Below are 20,531 nucleotides of genomic sequence, written 5' to 3' on the forward strand. Positions count from 1 at the left end.
TCAGAGCTCAGTCCTTCCTTGATATTCTGGCATCTGCTCCCCACACTGATCCTGCCCATCGTGGTACAGATGCACAACTGCAGAGTACGGGGACCTGAACCGTCTCACCTCCATGCTCTGAGCATCCATCCTGGGGGAAAGGTGGCAGGGCAGGATGGCCTCCCCACCTAAGGAAGCGGTGATTGGATGGGCAGGTCCAGTTACTGTGAACTGTGCTGAGAAAAATGCAATGAAAATAGAAATTAAATTGACAGGGGGCTGAGGGTGGCATTAATTCAGCAGTAAGACAAAATAAAAGAGCGTCCTGCATTAGAAGTGAACACCCCGTCTCCATGCAGTGCCCTAGGCATGTCTATAAGTGCAGAGAGTCACATGCTTGGGGTAGCTGCATCTTTGACTCCCTCTGGGGTCTGCTTAAGGATTGTCCCTTCGGTCTCAGGCCTCCAGCTGTCACCTCTCTCTGGGCAGGGACCCATGGCCCTCTCTCTCCACTGGGGTTTAAGGCTTGCAGCTTCCTTGCAATTCACTGTGGTGTTCCCACCAGGTCTGACCAAAGTCCAGCACCTGTGCTTTGCTTTCCATCCCAGGGCTATGAACAGTGTGTGCCAGCGGTTACCAGTAACCAAACAGGTTTTCCAAAGCAGGGAACATTTATGGACAAAAGCCCGAGAGAGAAAAGTTACCACAAACCAATCAAACATCTTACACTTATCGCAAAGCATTCTCATCTGGCACATGGGGACAGACTCTCTGTCAAACCTTTCTCTAAGGGTTTCTCTCAGTTTGTAGCCCAAGATCCCAGGCTTCTGGTTAGCTTAAATCAGCTTTTCATACCAAAAATCTTCATTCTCTTTGGTTTCTGGAACCTGCTCTGAACTAGTTTCACTGCCTGGGGTGGTACTTCTCTGGAGCTGTTATCTGTCCCACAAGAAATTACGCCCCATCATTTGTATATCCTGCAGGAGATGGGGTAACCCTCCCCCACGGAGTAGATTACAGTCCGGAGCCCACAAAGATACATATAGAACGGATCGATACTGTGAAGTTCCACTCCGTATGCTTTATGAAAATAGGCTTATGAATCTGAAAATGACATAGCTGGAATGTGCTTTATGCAAAAGGTCTCTTGTAACATATGACTGAAAAAGTTATAATGTGCTGCATTTGATTTTCCTATTTGTATGCATCTATCGTTCTTATAGAAATATGAGGTATGAACTTGTATTACTGGTGTAGTCAGACCAGGTGAGGGCAGTCAATGGGGCATCAGGAACTTGGTGACTGCCATTGACAGGACAATTGGCTGTAAATGGCCTGGTTTACCTTAAAGCCTTCCTGTGTATGGGTCAGGCAACCTAGGAAGAATGGAGACTGGGGTCTTACACAGACATGTGACCATGTCACCTGATACTGAAATCCATCTTGAAGCGGGTACTTTTCCAGAGTGGGGGTGGGATTCCAAACAAGGGTTTCCCCGCCTTAGGGAAATTCTATATAAGGCGGGGGAAGTAAACAATGAGGGTCTTCATCTGGCTTAAGAGATGGCCTCCCCACCCCAAGGAGATACCTGAAAGTATCTGGAAACAAAAGAACTGTGACTACAGGGGTGGGAGAGAACAGGCTGGACCCAGGTCAGAAAAGGCAACTGACCTGGGAAGCATTTTACTTGAAATAACATCGAGGGTGAGAAGTTATCATCTGTAACTGATTTCTTAATGTATTAAGCTGAGCCGTGCGTGTTTTGGTTTATCTTGCATTATGATTTACTTTGTTCTGTCTGTTATTACTTAAAACCACTTAAATCCTACTTTTTATACTTAATAAAATCGTTTTTGTTTATTAATAAACCCAGTGCAAGTAATTGTTACCTGGGGGAAAAACAGTTGTGCACGTCTCTCTTTCAGTGATATAGAGGGTGAACATTTTATGAGTTTACCCTGTATAAGCTTTATACAGAGTAAAACGGATTTATTTGGGGTTCAGGCTCCCAGAAAGGCTGAACACTGGGCGCTGGGAAAGTCCCTGTTAACTGAGAAGCCCCACGGCTGAGTGAATCTCAGTTTCTGCGAACTGCAGAGGGGCGTGGCCCAACCTCTGAGTCTGGGCTGGAGCCGAATTGGAGTGTCTGGCTCAGCAAGACAAGAGTGGAGGGGCACCCGTTCTGGCAGGAGGGTTGTTCTCTGTGGTACCCCAGAGCATCAGGTGACAGTCTCCAGGGGGTCTCTGTGACCGAACCCATCACAGATACTATCTAGGGAGAGGGTGCAGAATAGACAGAATCTTCATGATGTTAATTTGATAGTCCCCAAATACGGCATGTGGTTGCCATATCTGTCACCCAGCGTTCACAGGTGAATGTTATACACTGTCCCTATCATCGCTGAATAGGGCTGAACACTTCTCACAAGCACCTTGGGTATAATGGGTAATGGGGAGGGGGGGCTGGTTCTCTGACACACCAAGGACTTTTCATGCTGCTCCAGTGCAGTGCCCTCCCTGACTGCTGTAAGGATGGTGTGAGGGCCAGCAGGATGTGAAAAGAGATCATTGCCACTGTGCAGGTAAAGTCAGAAGTCAGATAATGAAGAGGGAGAAGGAGGCAGATAGAAAAGTGCAGGGGGCAGAGAACCAGCCATTGTGGAACTGAACAGAAAGGGGGGGTCTCTGGGCAGAGACTCAGCATCCAGCGCAACAAAGAGAGCTGGTTAAATTAGCAGAATGGAAACCACAGCAGGAGGGAACCAAAATGTCTGTGTAGCTGTGGGGGCAGCCCCGGGGGTGCCATGGGATACAATAAGACTTTCACTGAGGGCACAGAATGAAGAAGGTCTCACTCTCACCCCTAGACGGCTGTGCCTAGTGCAGTGTGAATGACTTGTGGGTTTTAATTTCATAAGTGGAGAGTTGGGAAGTCATGATTTGTTTGTGGCTGAAGAGTCTGATCTGTGACTTACATGGTCCAGCGGTGTAGTGTAGCGGAATTGTGTAGTGTCCCTTTAAATAGTTTGTGAGCCCAGTAACGGCGCTCACCATGTTCTATGTCTTAGAAGCCTCCAGTCAGAGCAGCAGCGTGTGTATAACTAGGCCTGACTAGATTGTGTATAGATAAACACCATCACTAGGACCCAGCTGTGCTCTGCGGTTTATGGTCGTTGTGTAAAGAGCAAAAGACCAGGGCTGGATTTAGGGGCAGGCGACCCAGCCAACCACCTGGAGTGCCAGGATTGGTGGGCGCCAGGCTCGGGGGGTGCCAGGCTTGGGGTCCTGTGTCTGTTAGTGACAAAAGGGAAAACAGAATGTTTGAAGTGAAATGTTTCAAGTATAGATGTTAGTACATTCCAGTTATTCCTACAATTAAAAATTTTCTTTGAGGAAACTTTTTTTTTGTTGCTTCTATAGGCATGAATAGATACAGATATACAGATCCTAGCATGCACATTTATTGTCTTATATGACAGGGATAAATCATGCATGCAAATCGTGCATCAAAGCCATGAAATGGGCTACAAATACAATAAAAGAAAAGTATTCAAAAATTTAACAAATGGAAGGAGGGGGGGCAACAAAGAAACGCTCCTCGCCGAGGGCACCATTTGGTCTAGGGCTGGCCCTGCAAAAAGCAGACGTGGTTTACGAGACAAGGCAGGGAAGCGAGGTGGATGGTGATGACCAGCAAGAGAACATCAGCAAACCCAGCGAGGAGCCCAGAGCTCCTACCTGACACCAGACTGTGAACCTGTAGAGCGAGGCAGAGAGCGACGTAGCCGGGCAGAGCGGAGCTCACTGTGGAGCCGGGAGAGAACGAGGGAACCTTCCCCATCATCGTAGCTGTGTCTGGGGAACAGGAGAAATAACCAACCAGATGGTGAGTGAGTGGGACGCGGTGACAGCGACACAGGGCAGTGGGGAGGAGGTAACAAGCACCAGAAGGGAAGGGATTTCCCCCACAGGTCTCGCCTGCCTGGCTCCGAGCAGGGTCAGATGTCACTGGGCCAGCAGCCGGTCCATACCACACTCACACCATGGCTGCACCTGTGGAGATGTCTGGTGTAATTTAGATTGCAATAGGACATCTACACTGAACACATCACCGGCCACCGACAGTGCCAGGAGGCATGAGCTGGAGCGACATGGTGCATCAACTATGAGAGAGGGACCGAGAGACTTTGTCCGTTGGACCATATGAACTGGAACCATAAACTCACTGAACGTTAAATCTCATCAAATGAGGGTCAATCCATCCTCATCATCGTATTCACTCACTATACTCCACACCTGAACATAGCCATTATATGAACAACATGCCCTCATATCTCAATGTCTGTCCTTTGACCCGTTAACCTTTTACCCCCAGTCGGGGATATTGCAGATTATGTATTCCTTAGCCACCCGATCTTAAACCGATCTTCGCAGCCCTTGATAATCTGTACGTTATTCCCTGATAACCTGAAACTTCTGTGCTTAAATTCTGTACCGTTCACTTTTTTAAAAAACATCATCTTAATAAAAATTTTAAATCTGTAAACTCTCCAGGGCAAGGATGGTTCCTCACTACTGGTGTGTCCAGGGCACAGCACAATGGGGCCCGCATCTTGGTTGGGCCATTTAGGAGTTACTGTAATATAAATAAATAAATAAGAAAGGAGGTATTAAGGAGAGCAAGTGAGTGCACGCAATGCCTCTGAGCGTGGTAGGAATGGCCCCTTATTGCTGTAGGAGAAAGCAGCGCCATCTCCCAGCCACACCTGTCTTGGGTGAGGGCATGGGCAGCAGGTAGCACAGGCCAGGGGAGGCTCAGCCTCCCCAAACAGCCCAGCCTGCCCAGCCCAGCCCATGCTCTGCCCCCAGCCCCCACCTGCCTGCTTCCAGTTCCCTCTTTTCCGCTGGGACTTGGGCAGGGGCAGCCAGCATGTGGCTGGGACTTGGGGCAGCTGGGGCCGGTACAAGCACCGGCCTATGGCCAGGACTCAGGGTGGTGCTCCGGGGCTGGGGGTGGCTGGGGTGTCCTGGGACTGGGGGGCCAGTGGCTATGGTGGGGGGGGGCACCGGCAGGGAGGGGGGCGGGGACTTGGGCAGAATGGGAGAGGCCCACGGCTAGGGTCCTGCAACGGGCAGGTCACGTGCTGCCCATAGGTGAGGGCTCTCGGAGGATCTCCCAAAGAGCAAATCAGCCCCCGGCCCCAGTGATTTTACATGTCAGTGACCCACCCAACTTCTCCAGTGCTGGTGCAATGTCAGGGTTGAATTAGGATCAAGGTCACCACATCTCTGTGGCCCCTCAGCTCCGCAACGTTTAAACAATTCTAAAGTGAGATTCCCAGAGGCGGTCTGGTCTGTGCTCCTGTCTCTGAGAGCCGGTAACACGGCTTCGGTGCCTATGCCTGTCGGGTCCTTAGGCTTCCTAGGTGTGTCTGCAATCTGCGGGTACCGGGCGTAGGCGTGCCCAAGTGACTGCATACGCTGGGCATCACCTCTGGCTGGTTGGGGGCTCACGGGAGGGCTCGTGGGTCTCTTTTTGGAGTCTTTTTCCTACGTTCACCCTCTGGAGGGAGAAGGCCGCGGCGCTGGCACGGATGGCCAAGGAGACTTGGGACCAGGTCATCCGCCTCTTGGATGGCTTCCTCCATAAGGAGAAGTTTTGATTTTAGTTCCTGGTCTTTTCAGGATCTGTGTGAAGGGGTGTACAACCCCTCGTTAGGCCACCAGGGACAGACCAGTCGCTGCAGGCCTCAGAAGGCCACGTCCCCTCAGCCTTGCTGCACCCGCTCCCAGTGGAAGCGACAGATAAAAGGAGGCGGCCCAGCCCAGCTTGGGCCGGCTGAGGAGGAGGAAGGACGTGTGTTGCAAGCTCCTGCAGAGAGGCCGGAGGCTCCCCAAGCAGTGGGAACCTGAGACCCGGACTGCACTGTGAGCGGCCAGGCAAGCGCAGAGGTTGACAGGGATGCTGAGCTGCGGCGAGCCGAGAGGTGTATGAGAAGCGCCCTGGGGTAGGAAGAGACCCAGGGAACGTAGTAGGAGCTGATGGTTCATCCCTTAACGTGGAATTCCCTGGCTTCATCGGGCCCTGGGTCAGCATCCGGTGGAGCTGGATGGGCCCGGGTGACCCTGCCACTCCCCCACTTCCCGCTAGGTTTGGCTACTGTTTGTTCTGCCCGGCCCAGAGGGCCAGAACCCCAACGGTGGTTGCCTCCTCCAGCCAGGATGCTCAGGGGCCACAGACTGTTTGTTTGTTTGTTTGTTTTGCCCCCCCGGGGGCGATGAACTGACTATTTGTTCTGCCCAGCCCAGAAGGTCAGGAACCCGAACTGTTACTGTCGGCCACGGGCAGGAGGCTCGGAGGCTACAGACTGCTTGTTCTACCCTGCCTGCGGGCTGATATTTGCTCAGCCCTGCCAGGGATCCTGAGACCCCACGGTTGCAATTATTTGATCCCACAGGGAGTCCAGACACGTGTGTGACGGCATGGGGGGCGGGTGGAACCTGGGCTTGGGGACGCTAGCCCCTGGCCTGGCCCATCCCTTCTGCCTCAGGCTCTTCCCCTCCCACCAGAGCCCAGAGCCCCACCCTGCACGGCCACCACCACCTCCCCCCACCCCCGGGCTGCCTGAGTGCCCCCAGCCCCAGAGAGCCAGGCGGGTGGCGCAGCCCTGCTCCCGCAGCCCCGGAGCACCAGGCAGTGGGGTGGGTGGCGTGGCCCCCCTACCCCAGTCCCAGAGCACGGGCAGTTGGGCAGGCAACATGGTCCCCCTCCTCCAGCCCCGGAGCACCAGGTGGGCACCTCCCCTTAGCCCCAGAGCACCCCCTCAGCCCCGGAGTGCCGGGTGGGAGGGCAGGCAGGATGCCCCCGCACCAGCACCAAGCACAGGCCGGCCCCCACTAGCCCCAGCCTGGGGCCCTGGCCATGGGGGGAAGAGCCCCCCACAGCACAGCACCAGGAAGCAGGAAGAGGCCTGGGGGTGGAGCGTCAGTGGGGCCATGCAAGGCTGTTTGGGGAGGCTCAGCCTTTCCCGGCCTTCGATACCCACTACCTCTGTGTGAGGAAGTGTGCGACCTCCACACTGGATCTATGAGCGTGGCCCCCTTTGACAAACAGCCCCCCCCATCACAATCTGACGTTCAGTTGGTGAGAGAAACCCACTAAAACGTGAGTCTACAATTCCCTGGTCCTCTTTGCTCCTAGACTTAGGGCTAGGTTCAGAAAGATTTAGGCGCTTTTCGTCAGTAAAACTTTCGTTGGCCCAGGGTGTGTTTTTTTCAAACTCTTGACCGACACAAAAGTTGTACTGATAAAAGTGAAGCGTAAACACAACCCTGGAATGTGACTCACAAAAGCCAGCACGCTACGCATGGACCTGCCTATGCTGACAATGGGAGGTGCCAGCCACAGCCAGGAACCCTCTTTGGAGATACCCGCATCTGTTGGGTTTGCAAGAAGCCAGGGGAAACGACACGTCCCTCCCACCTTTGTAGCCCCCTGGTTAGAGCACTCACCTGGGACGTGAGCGACCCAGGTGACAGCCCCCCTCTGCCTGAGGGTGAGAAGGGATTTGGACAGGGATCCGCTCTTTTCAGGAGCGTGCTCTGAGCACTAAGCTATGGGATACTGTGCTGTGAGGCCCCGTCAGTCTGTCCTAGTGAAGCTGTTGCCCTCTGGATCAATAATTAAAGCTGAATTGGAGCAGGGGGACTGGACTCTGGTCTCCCACCTTGTGGGTGGGTATGCTAACCACCCTCCGATAGCGTCAGTCTCATGCGTGTGTTTTCTTGTGCTCTCTCCCTCTCCTTCAAAGAGTGATCTGGGCCAGAGCCTGAGAGAGGGAACATAAACATGAGTAGGACCCGCTTGCCGGGGGGTTACAGCACTGACCAGCGTCCAGGCCTGTGTCTCCAGCGCAGCTTTAACTGGAGAGACAGAGAACGCCTCACATCAGCATAGCCCCATGGTTCGAGCACCCTCCTGAGTCACCAGCTGCCCGGGGGACCTCTTACCATAACCCAGCTGTGGCTCTGAGGCCCCGGCCCCGTCTGGAACCAGGTCGGGGGAAGAGCCGTGCAGACAGCTGTGGGGAGCTTCAGACCCTCCACCTGCCCTGGGCCGGGGGATGGAGGATAGGGATATGGGCTGGGGGCTGTTCTCAGGCCCGCCCAGCCTGGGCACACGGGGGGTCTGTGGCTCCCCAGCCCTGCTCCGGCTTCCAGCTTGGCTGGGGGGCAGGGCCTTGAGGGAAAGAGGGGGGGCAGGGGCGGGGCCATGGAGGGAGCAGGAGCTCCTGGCAACTTACAAATGTAGATTTTTTGTTTTGTTCCAGAACTGCACTCAAAAGGAAAACAGTGTAAACGTTTAGAGCCTACAAGGCCACCGGACGTTGAGAAGAGGCGTTCGCATGGCACTTTTGCAGCCAGCATTGCATGGTAGTTATGTGCCAGGGATGCTAAACATTCGTATGCCCCTGCATGCCTTTGCCACCATTCCAGAGGACATGCTTCCATGCTGATGACACTCGTTAAAAAAAAGTAATGTGTTAATTAAATCGGTGACTCAGCTCCTTGGGGGAGAATTGTCTGTCTCCTGCTCTGTTTTTCCTGCACTCTGCCACAGATTTCATATCCTAGCCATCTCGGATGATGACCCAACACGTGGTGTTCGTTTTAAGAACACTTTCACTGCAGATCTGACAAAAGGCGAAGAAGGACCAATGTGAGATATCTAAAGATAGCCACAGGACTTGACCCAAGAATTAAGAGTCTGAAATTGGACTCCAAAATTTGAGCGGGATGAGGTGTGGCGCATGCTTTCAGAAGTCTGAAAAGAGCAACACTCCAATGTGGAAACGACAAGATCCAAACCACCGAACAAGAAAATCAACCTTCCGCTGGTGACATCTCAATCTGTCATCAACACGGACGCATGACCTCTGGAATGGTGGTTGAAACGCGAACGGACGTATGATTCTTCAGCACATCTGGGCTGTCACTATCCTGCGATGCCAGCTACAACAGTGCCCTGTGAATGCCTGGTCTCCCTTTTAGGTGACACTGTAAACGAGAAGTGGGCAACACGAGCTCCTGCAAATGTCAACAAACCTGTTTGTCTGAGCGACTGGCTGAACAAGTAGTAGGACTGAGTGGGCTTGTGGCCTTTCAAGTTTTTCATTGTTTTATTTTTGAATGCAGTTATTCCACTTCTGTTAGGTGTGAAAAATGCAGATTTTTCTTCCCCATAATTACAGCACTTACTCCTAGACGACATTTGCTGACTGGCTTTAGTAAGAATCATGAAAAATGGGTCTTCACACAGTTAGCACTGACTGTCAGCCCCTGCCATGTCGTGATACCGTTCAAAGCCCCATACACTGGTTTGAGGAAGGTATTTTAGTGCTTGTAGGCCCGGAATGTATTCAGCTGATTTTTAGAGCCTGTTAGACTTTTGGTATGTTTTTCAAAAGCATCTGTTTAAAATAATGTAGGTCTGGGATCGGGCACCTGAGAACACAGATGGGGCCTAGTGGGCTGTTCAAAACAGGTTAGGCACCAGGGGCTAGCTCCACAAAAATATTGAGGTGGGCTTGGCTGCTACTTTCACTTTAGCTACCTAAATCTGACGCTGAGATGCTGCCGATCCTCAACCCCCCCAGCTACGGCCTAAATGTAAGGGGACTGTTGCCCCCTTACTAACAGTCAGTGGGGGTGTTTTGGTTGGCTAGCTCCTAGTCCTAAAAGGGGGAAGGGTCGATGGGAAACCAGGACCCTGAGACTGATAGTCCCCAGGAACAATGGGGAGAGGCCAACGCTCCAGGTCAGCCTGAATGACAGGGCGGGCAGGCTAATGAGGGAGTCAGGAGGCCAGGGGGGTCCCGTCCTCCATGTGAGCTGGATTTGCCTGGGTCAGACAGACAGAGTGGGGCCGAGCTAAGGAGAAAGCAGGGGCCCGAGCTGAGCTGGGGGGAAGAGCTGTGCCGATCCAGAGGGACCAGTAAAGCAGCCCAGAGAGAGCAGACCTGTCCTGCGAGCAACCAGAGCCCGAGGGGCCAGAGAAGCAGCCCAGGGAGCGGGAGGCAGAGCAGCAGCCGGGCAGAGACCGAGTGGTGGGGCTGGGGCGGGAGCCGTCCGGAGCTGGGTGCGGTGAGCAGCTGGGGAGAGCGAGGGGGACCCTGGACAGCGGGCCCCGCACAGGGAGACGTCTCAGCCCAGAGGCTCTGCAGGCCAGGCTTGGATCGTAACCCCGACAGGGCGGGGGCGACACTGGGCAGAAGGGTCCTGCCACTTCGAGCCTGAGAGCATGTGGCCACCACCAGAGCGAGTGTCCAACCCACAGCATCTCTGCAGCACGGCCAGGGCCAGAGAAGGGGCCTGGGACCTACAAGGAGCAGGCTGTGAACTGCCCTGATGTTCCAGAGACGCTGTTTGTGATGTTCCCTGCCACAGAGCGGGGTGATGTGTTTCCTTTCACCTTTCCCATTTTCCCTTATTCTTTTTAAAATTAATTGTTGATTAAATAACTTGCATTTGCTTTAAATTGTATGTAGTGGTCAGTGGGTCAGAGAAGTGCCCAGTGCAGAGAGTACCCCGGAGTGGGGACACCCTAGCCCCTGTCCTAGGTGACTACCGCAGGGTTGGGGGTCGAGCCCCCCAGGACTCCTGCGCCCAGCCTTGTTGGGGTTACGAGGACTCTGCCAGACAGGAGAGCGGAAGGGGAGTCCTCGAGGGCAGGGAGGCCACTGGGTAAAGGAAGTGGGAGCGAGGACTCAGATCCTTTCGCTAGCCCACTTCACCGGGGTCGTGCAGAAGCTCGGAAAGTTCCCCACAAGAGCGGGACTATTCCCCCGCTTACAGGAAGAAGGAGGTGCCTGAAAGTAGGACCCACAAAACCCAGCGTGCGAGGCATCTCCACACCGACGCTAACCAACGGGAAAGGCCGATGGGAGGGGTGTGTCCTGAGCCCCACCCCTCTCTGGATCTCAGGTTACGAGGTCTGGCTTGGAGAGAGGTACCTCCCCTGGCTCCCGCCCGCCCAGCTTTCCCCCACCCCCTGCCCTGCTCTCCCCTGCCCCGGCCGTACCTGGCTCCAGCCCGGCTCTGCCACGGGGTGGGATCAATACTGCTGCCAAGGCCGTCACGAGGGAGGTGTGGGCCCGGGGCAAACCCACCCTCCGCCACAGACCCCGCCCCACTCCACCCCTTCCCCCAAGACCCTGCCTCCTTCCACCCCTGAAGCAGCAAGATTAATCCCATACATTGCATTGATTATGACTTATTTGCCTGATTTAAAACGAGACCAAAAGGACCTGAGTCTCCTCGCTGTCAATAGCCCCCCGCTTGGCCAACCAGCACTGAGACGCTGAGGGGCGGGCGGCTGAGAGGTCTCACCAGAGGTCCCACAGGACGGCCCAGGTCACCATCAGAGCGGATCGCTCTCAGATCCAGACCCACCTCTTTGTGAGGACCTCCCGCGATGAGAGCAACCCCCTCCCCGCCCACCCTCCACATTCACCCCTCCTTGGTAGAGAGAGGGAAACAGGGAAAAAAGAAGCAAGAGAAGAGGAGAAAGGAGGGAGGAAAGAGGAAAAGGGAAACCAAAAAGGATAAACCCCAAGGTCCCCAGTGATTCCAAGCGTCAAAGTGCTCGGTAGGAAATCAAATTCTGCCCCCTTAAGCCAGTGTTTTCTGTGCCGAGAATTCTGCCTGCAGCAGGTGCATCAGACCCAACAGGTTCCAAACCTCTCGCAGCCTCCGACCTTGTCAAGGGAAGTTCGTTTTCTGGCACAATCAGTGGTGGAAAAGGAGAAACTCCACAGAGGCTCCTCCTCATGCTCATGACGTGAATCCTAATTCTCTCCCCGTCCTCGAGCGAAGGAGACATGCGGCTGCAAAGCCGGGGGGGTCTCAGCGACTGCCCTGGCCCTGCACCTCGGCCCTGCCCCGCTGATGTCGGGGTCTGTCTGTGAGGTCACCCCCTCCCCACCACCTTTGCCCAATGGGCTGAGGTCCTGCAAAAGGCCTTTGTGATGTCACTGCCCCCCCTCCCCTCCCCTCCAAGCTGATGTCCTGCCCCTGCCCAGCCTCTGTGGAGCTTGGAGTTGTTGCCCCCGGATCTCCGCACTCAATGACTGGTGAGTCGGGGGATGGAGCCGGCTATACAATAAAACACCAGTTTTTCATAAATTAGTCGACTTAAGGCCAGAAGGGACCATTGGAGCATCTAATATGACGCCCTGTATCTCCCAGCCCTCCCGTGTATCACAAGAGCTGCTTTTTGATGAAAGCACCTTCCCGAAAGGCATCTAGTCTTCACTGGAAGACATCAAGAGATGGAGAATCCATCACTTCTCTTGGCAGTTTGTTCCAGTGATGAGTCGCCCTCCCTCTTACAAATCTCTGCCTTGTTCTCAGGAGAATTTTTCTGATTTCTGCTTCCAGCCATTGGTTCTTGTTCTGCCTTTCTTTGCAAGACTAAAGAGCCCTTTAAATACTTGGTGTTTTCTCTCAGCGAAGGCACTGCAGGCTGCCATCAGCTCACCTCTCCATCTTTTTGAAAACTAAACAGACTGAGTTTTTCAATCCCTCCTTATAAGTCTTCTCCATCCCTCAAATATGGCTCTTTTCTGCACCCTCTCCAGTTTTTTTTAACGTTATTTTTGAAATGTGGACACCAGAACAGGATGCGGTATTCCAGTGTCAGTCTCCCCACTACTGAATCACCTCCCGTTCCATCCTCTGTTTATCTATCCATGGATGGCGTCACGGACTCACAGGACTTGTGCTCTCTCTCAGCCTCGTACAGTCCTTGGGAGGAACCTCCTTCAGTGTGACAGCCCTTCTCGGAGATCCACTCTCTCGAGGGTTAAGCCGTAGGCCCTTCCACCTCCTGGAACCCCTCTTCTCTGAGCCTTGAGCATGCCTGTCTGCCGTGGGCCCCCTCAGGGAGTCCCCTCACTCTGGACCCCTGGGGCCTCTACTCCCAGAGGGAAGAACGCAACCCCGATCCTGAGACTGCCGTGACTCTCAGCCAGCGTAAAAGAGAGGGGTTTATTGAGCATCTGAACACAGCACAGCAAACTCTCAGGGCCTCAGGCCTAACCTCCCTCAGCACAGTCCATCTAGGTCTCTCCTGCACCTGTGTGGGCTCTGGCTGTTTTCTCTCCCCAGTCCAGAAGCCCCCTCCTTCCAGCTAAGCGTCCGATATCAGCTTCCCACAAGCCTGTGTCCTTTGTCTTCTGTCCCAGGTGAACAGGCTGCCTGGGTCTCCTCTATCTCAGCCTCTCCTCTCCTCCCTCTTTTCTTTCCCCCAGGCTGGAAGCAGTCACCGGGTCTTCTCTCCTCAGCCCATTGTCCTACTACTGGCCCGACCTGGCTGTGACTTCCAAGCTGGGCCTCCCGCTCACCAGTTGCTGGGGTATCCATTCTCCAGGCCTTTGCCTGAGGGCCCAACTCTCAGGCGAGATCACCGCTGGTCCTCTGTAACAACAAACGACCTCTCCCACCAGTGCCACCTCGTTAAACAAACAGCACCCAGGGAAACTGAGTCCCACACGTGGCATGCAAACCATTGAAAAACCAAGAAAATCCCCCCGTCATCACCGATGGCTTTGGCCCTGTTCCCCACAGCATCGCACCGGGAGCGGATGTTGAGCGGCTCGCCCGGTATGACACCTAAATCCTTGACAGAGTCACGGCTTCCCGGAGTACAGTTCCCCCTCGGTGGCCTGCCTGCTCTGTCCTGCTGCCCGCTCCCACTGCGCCAAGAGGGGACCTGGTGACTGGAGCTGCTGTGGTTGTGTGAGAGCGCCGGGCTGAGACCAAAGGGCACCTCCGTTCTGGAACAGAGAGGTCTGGCCGGTAGGTGCAGTCGCCCCCGGTTTGGGGCACAGAAGGGGCTGTGGCTGGCAGCAGCTTGAAGCCCGTCCCCCAGCTGCGCTAGGCACTGTTTGAATGAATGCAACGTCCGTGTTACATACGGGCTCCTGGTGCTCGGTTGGAAGCACTGAACTGCCTCAGAGTTCTCTGTTTGCAAGGTCGGTGCCAGGAGATTAGAGAGACAAGGCGGGGAGGGGATCTCTTTCATTCTCCAACTTCTGCTGGGGAGAGACCAGCCTTCGAGCTCCACAGAGCTCGTCCTCAGGCCCTGGTCTCTCTCCCCAACAGAAGCTGGTCCAATAAACCATATGACCTCCCCGGCCTGGTCTCTCGGTGTTTTCTGCTCCCACGGGCGTGGCTGGGAAGGGCCACAGGGCTCAGCAGGCTCAGGGAGAAACCTCAGCCCCACTGGAGACAGGAGGGGAGCAAACCTCACAATCCGTGTGGTCAATGCAGGTCTGTGCATCTGCCCCCTCCTCCCTCAGTGGCAGTCTGTGGGCGAGGTCTAGGGTGGCCAGAGGTCCCGATTTTAGAGGGACAGTCCCGATTTTGGGGTCTTTTTCTTATATAGGCTCCGATTACCTCCCACCCCTGTCCCGATTTTTCACACTTGCTGTCTGGTCACCCTAGGGAGGTCTGGCAGCCCTCTCCCCAGCCACAGTCCGTGCGTGCCCAGCAGTCTGTGTGTGTCTCAGCAGCCCCCTGCTCACTCCCACGTGGAGCCCAGATCGGGGTGGGCTGGGCCTCTGGTTTGTTTGATCCCTGAAGGGTTTTCTGGGCACTAACTGGGACCCCAAGTTTCTCCTAATTTGAGGAAATCCCTGTGAAAACTCACCTTTTCCGGGGGTCTGTTTCACACCCTTCGCCAGAGACGTTCCCCATTCTTTCTCCAGTTCAGCTGGCAGCAGGTCTCGTGCGAGGGGCGGGGGAGAGCTGAGATTTCAGGCTGCTGCGTTATGGCGGGATTGCTGCGATTAACCGGCTGAACGTGCTAATTCTGAGGACGAAACGGGGAAAGGGGCAGAGATCGAGAGTCAGGGAGTGAAATGGAGAAAATACAGGAAGCATTTCGAGCAAGGGCGAAGTGCAATGACCAGAATCCAGAATATTCTCTGCACCCCTTGTCTAACTCTGGGCCCGATTCTCTTCCGCATTGACGGCCCTTTCCCTGTCTCCGGCCGTGTCTGGAGGGCTTTATGCCCTGTCCAGCCCCTTCACACTGCCAGGAAGGGAGAGGTGTTATGGAATCTTTGCCCAAACAGGAACCAGGCCCTGTGTCACCTTCATCCTGGGTTTCCGATGACCCCGAGAAGTTGGGGGGCCACCGGCGCCTAGAGCATGGCCCTGCCACAGAGGCCCCGCCCCTGGTCATCCTCTTCCCCCAAGGCCCCGCCCACCCACTGTTCACTCCTCTGGCCCCCGAGGTCCCCCTACCTGCCCCTCGCTCCTCTCCGCCTCTTCCCCCAAGACTCCACTCACCCCCTGCTTGCTCCTCTCTGCCCCTTTCCCCTAAGGCAGGCTACCGGGGGGCCATGGGGCCAGGCACCCGTCCCTTTTCTCTGTCTTCGGTGAGCGGGGGGCCGTGGGGTCCTTGGGGAAGGAGGTGGAGCAGGACAGGAAGAGGCATGAGAAGACGGGGCCGCGGGGGAAAAGGCCGAGGGGGGGTGGGGTGCAGGTTTTGGGGGAAGAGGCGGAGGGGGGATGGGAAGAGGCAGAGCAAGAGCAGGGCATCGGGCTAAGAGGCAGAGGGGAGCGGGGTGCAGGCGGGGCCCCCACTTCTCTGGAGCTTCATTTCTGGCCCTCAAAAGTTGACCACGGGCCCACGGGCCTCCGGAGGGGAGACCCTCCCCACATCCCCAGCGTTTCCCCCGCCTCATGGACGGCCTTTTGGGGGAGGCTCATCCTCCCCTGGCCTCTGATACGGGCTGCCCGTGCTCAGCTCCTTCCACGCGCTGGAGAGGAGCAGCACCCAGGGGTGGGGCTGAGCCGGGGGGCGCTGGGTCAGGGGCAGAGGCCTCGGGAGCTGAGACCGCAGGGACACAGCATGAGGCACCATCCCAGGCATCCCCATGAAAGGAGCAGAACAGGGTTTCCTTGGGGTGGGGAGTGTATGGAGAGCGTCCCAGGGTCGGTGGAGATGTATTGCCCTGGTGAGCAAGTGTGGCTAAAACACAGGCCTCGCTGTGAGCAGGATTTGAACCTGCGCAGGGAAACCCGATTGGATATCGAGTCCAACGCCTTCACCGCTCGGCCCTCACAGCCGTGAGTGACGTGACCCCCTCAGGCCCGAGAAACTGGTAAATAATCACAGTGCCCAGGCCTGAAGTCATCAGAAACACAGAATTCAAACAGGAAACCTGGCTCCCAAAGCGCAGGGGGATTTGGGGTTCTCATTGCTTAGCCATGTGGTTAAACATGAAACCAACCCCTTCCTGTGGGGCCTGTAATTGTTTAAAGATAGGGACATGGAGACAGGGAGAGGTTCACTGACCTGCAACTGGACCGAGATCAACTCCCCTCAAACCAGCTCATTCCTCACCGGTTTCTAAATGGTCATCACGTCATACAGACGTTTGCTCACTCCTGCCCTGGGCAGAAGAGAACCCCAGTGCCCTGGAGGTGAGAGGCCCGGACTGTGTCCCCGGAGTCCCGGGGCATCGTCCCTGCCCTGAGGCTGTGGCTGCACTGGGGAGTTTCTGTTTTGGGTGGGCAGGGGCCAGTGAGGCTCAAGCCAGCTCCGACGTCGGGGTCTGGGGAGGGTATGCTACTTCCACCCCCTGACTCACCTCAGCAGGCCACCCGCCTGTCTGGACTTGGGGGGCTTACCACCAAAAATTATAACTCAAAGGTGAGGGGGCTCAGCTCAAAAAGTTTGAGGTGCAGGGAGAGGGACAGCTAGGGGCTGTGTGTGGGCAGAGGGTAGCTCAGGGTGCAGGGAGACTCCTAGGGGCTGTGCATGGGGGTGTGCAGGGGGGTAGCTCAGGGTGCAGGGAGGGGGGTAGCTAGGGGCTGTGTCTGGGCAGAGGGTAGCTCAGGGTGCAGGGAGGGGGGTAGCTAGGGGCTGTGTCTGGGCAGAGGGTAGCTCAGGGTGCAGGGAGACTCCTAGGGGCTGTGCATAGGGGTGTGCAGGGGGGTAGCTCAGGGTGCAGGGAGGGGGGTAGCTAGGGGCTGTGTCTGGGCAGAGGGTAGCTCAGGGTGCAGGGAGGGGGGTAGCTAGGGGCTGTGTCTGGGCAGAGGGTAGCTCAGGGTACAGGGAGGAGGTAGCTAGGGTCTGTGTGCTCTCAGGGCTCCCCTGCGGTCCCTGTACCCTGAGGGCTCTGCCAGCCACAAAGCAGCCGGGTCCCCCCGCCCAGGCAGCTCTTACCAGCTGCATGAGCAAAGGGGAGCAGCTTCAACCCCCTGCAGCAGCAGGAGACGAGGCAACGCTGCGGCTGCCTGCTCCATGGCACCAGTCAGAGCAGCAGCTGTCCCACGCTGCCGGACTCTGACTTCCCACCTCCGACCTAGCAAGGGGGTGGAGAGAGGAGGTAGTGGAGGGCGGGTGTGGAGCTACCCCAGGACTGCCCTGCTCTTGCACTGTAGTTTGGGGGGGGTGTAACACCCCTGTGTTCCCCCAACTCTGCCCATGGGCTCAGGGCTTCTGGCCCTTGGGGAGCACCGGGGCTCGGGGCTCCAGAATTCAGCCCTGCTGCTCCCGGCTTCAGCCCTGTGGGAGGTGCTGGGGTTCGGGCTTTGGATTTTAGCCACGGGGCCCTGCGGCCCCCCTGAAAGGGTTCATGGACCCCCAGTGGGCCACGAACCCCCTGTTGAGAACTCCTGGTCTAGAAAACATGATCTACGAGGAAAGGTTGAAAGAACTGGGTTTGTTTAGTCTGGAGAAGAGAAGACTGAGAGGGGACATGAGAACAGTTTTCAAGTACATAAAAGGTTGTTACAAGGAGGAGGGAGAAAAATTGTTCTTGTGAATCTCTGAGGACAGGACAAGAAGCAATGGGCTGAAATTGCAGCAAGGGAGGTTTAGGTTGGACGTTAGGAAAAACTTCCTGCCAGCATAGTTAAGCACTGGAACAAATTACCTAGGGAGGTTGTGGAATCTCTGTCATTGTAGGTTCTTAGCAGGATCGACAGTCACCGCTCAGGGATGGTCTAGATGAGGGGTAGTCAATTATTTTTTGTCAAGGTCCAAATTCTTCATCAATGTACAGTCAGGGGCCAGACTGCAGAGAAAATCATTTACAAAAATAATAATAACGATAATATGTAAATAAAAAGTTTCTGGGGTCTGTTCAAAAGCGTCTGGCAATCCGGATTTGTCCCGTTGTTCGCCTGTTGACAGCCCCTGGTCTAGATAATACAGGAGAATTACGGAGACCTCGGGAATGGAGGTTGTTCGTAACTTTGCCCAAGCCGTTATGGGCTGCTCCTCAGGGTGGAGTGCTCGGAACGGGGGCTCACACTCTGCAGCGGCTGCCCGGCAAGTTTCTGATTCTAGCCCCCTGACTGCAAGGGTGATGCGTGAGGCACCCGGGGGCGCTTTGGCACCAGTGGGTGCGCAGTGCAGGCTGGGGCCCTTTCAAACGCAGCCGCTCCTCCAGAGCGCGGCAGGCGGGCAGGAGTTCGGGCTCCAGCAGCTGACGCTCTCGGCCAGGTTCCAGCAGCATCTCAGGGAGCTTCTTTCCTGGACTGAGACTAAGGTTGCAGGCTTGTCCCCCTCCCAGCCAGAGGCGGGAAACGGCCCCTGTGGCTAGTGCAGACCCCAGCACTCCTTCTCGGGAGCTCACAGCTGTGCCTGTGAACCTCAGCGTCTTCACCTGTACGTGGCTGGCCTTCCGCGTGGCAAGTGGTGGGTGGGGTGGGGACAGGCAGCCCCGATGTGCCTAACTTGACGATGCAGTGCCGGCACAGCACGGTATTTGTTGGGTTTTTTTGTTTTTCGTCTCCGCTGCTGCCTGACTGCGTACTTCTGGGTCCACGTGGTGTCTGGTTGACGGGTCCGTCTGTAACTCTGGTGTTCGTATTTTTGAGGTTCTACTGTACTTAGTCCTGCCTTGAGTGCAGGGGACGGGACTAGGACGGTCCTTCCGGTTCTGTGATTCCATGGAAAGGACTAATGTGGGTTTTTTAATCTGACCTCCGGCATTACACCAACAATATGATTTTACCCAGTAATTCCCGGAGAATTCAAAGGATAAGAGATTAGGATAAGAGAACACAAAGGATCCACTGATCAAGTTCCAGATCTCAGCTGTATAGTGGTGTGCAGTGAGCCCCTGTGCAGCTGAGCTCTTTGGCAGTAGGAAGTATGCATCCCCTGTCAGTGCTCCTTAAATGCTACCCCACGCCTTTGCAGTCCAAGACTAGGTCTTTTAAGAAAGAATGCTCCACAGCCACCAAGAAGGGGCCAGGCTTTACCTGAGAGCTAGGTTCATACTGAAACCTGCCTCTGTCAGACATCTTTTACTTCCAAAATCTTCTACTGGACGATCTAGGCATATAAGCATCACTCCTGATCCCTTCCCAGAACCCCACCCCTGAATGCTACATGCACGTAAAGCAAATGTTGACAGATTATCTGTTTTGGTCAGGAGCCAGAAACATAGCTAATACTCTGACTCTGTGCAGCTCTCTCCAGAAAACCATGGCAAGAGAGTTTATTTGTAAATGGGAAGAAATAATCTGCATTTTTAAAGTTCTTTGGGACAGTGATAAAAGTCATTTTAGACATGCAAAGTATTATGAACTTGGCATTCTCATACTTAGATGCTTCTGTAGGCTGTACTCATTGCACACACTGAGGGCTCCTGGCTGCCCTCCATTCCCCTCCCCCCATGTGCCACCCTCCCATCCTCTCTATTTCACAGATTCCCTGCATCTGCTCACCCCTCTTTCATGTCACAGGCTCTGTCCCATGTTTCTTCATCTCCCCTAGGCTGGGGCTCTGTGTGCCCTCCGACCTTCCCCTACCACACAGAACTTCTGTATGCCTCCTCTCCCCAGGCCAGGGTCCCCCTTTCTCCCCACCATTATTTCTTTTCTTTCTGTCTGAGAGATAAGTCATTGGGGGTGTCACCATTTTAAAATTATTTTGGGAAGATGATTGTTCATCTTTGTAGTTGAGATTCCTCCAACATGGGAGTGACTGTTGAGTGTAGGACCTCTCTTCGTTCAGCCAGTTATTACTAGACAATGTTGCCTCCCCTAATTATCAAAGCTTTACTACTGAGTCACCTGTCTTTATTGGCAGTAACATTCTAATTAATATTTACTCCATTTTACTGTATGGTGATTGCCCAACCACTGTCTAACTCTTGCTTTGGTATAACTTGATTAAAGGGATGATCAACAATTTATTTCTGAATACTCCCTTGAGCCTGATCATGCAGTCCTTTTGGGAGAGGGATGCAGAGATCCAGCTTTATAAACCAGACTTCTCTGTCTTTTATTCCTGTAACACTAGAAATAATTTTGTTTTTTAAACAGGAGAATAAACCATCCCTCATTCAGACTGGTCCTGAAGCAACCCTGCAGACCCACCTCCTTGTATTTGAGGCCGAGAAATCCAGAAAAGAAAACCGTGTTGTGTGTTTAGAAATGAGAAAGGAACTCTTCCCGAAGCCTACATACAAATGAACTTTTAAATTTGAGGAGACAGAATAAAAACTGGTCCCAGTTACCAG

At 54.7% G+C, this 20,531-nt stretch overlaps 1 non-coding gene and 1 pseudogene across 1 annotated transcript; both read right to left on the reverse strand.

Moving 5' to 3' along the window:
- LOC141996225 (butyrophilin subfamily 1 member A1-like) overlaps positions 1-20,531 on the reverse strand; it is a 102,435-nt pseudogene that overhangs the window by 14,343 nt on the left and 67,561 nt on the right.
- Positions 16,034-16,115, reverse strand: TRNAS-CGA (transfer RNA serine (anticodon CGA)). Its single transcript has one exon. It is a non-coding gene; the product is annotated as a tRNA-Ser (tRNA).

This window comes from Natator depressus, chromosome 11 (genome assembly GCF_965152275.1).
Source record: "Natator depressus isolate rNatDep1 chromosome 11, rNatDep2.hap1, whole genome shotgun sequence".
Classification (NCBI taxonomy): domain Eukaryota; kingdom Metazoa; phylum Chordata; order Testudines; family Cheloniidae; genus Natator; species Natator depressus.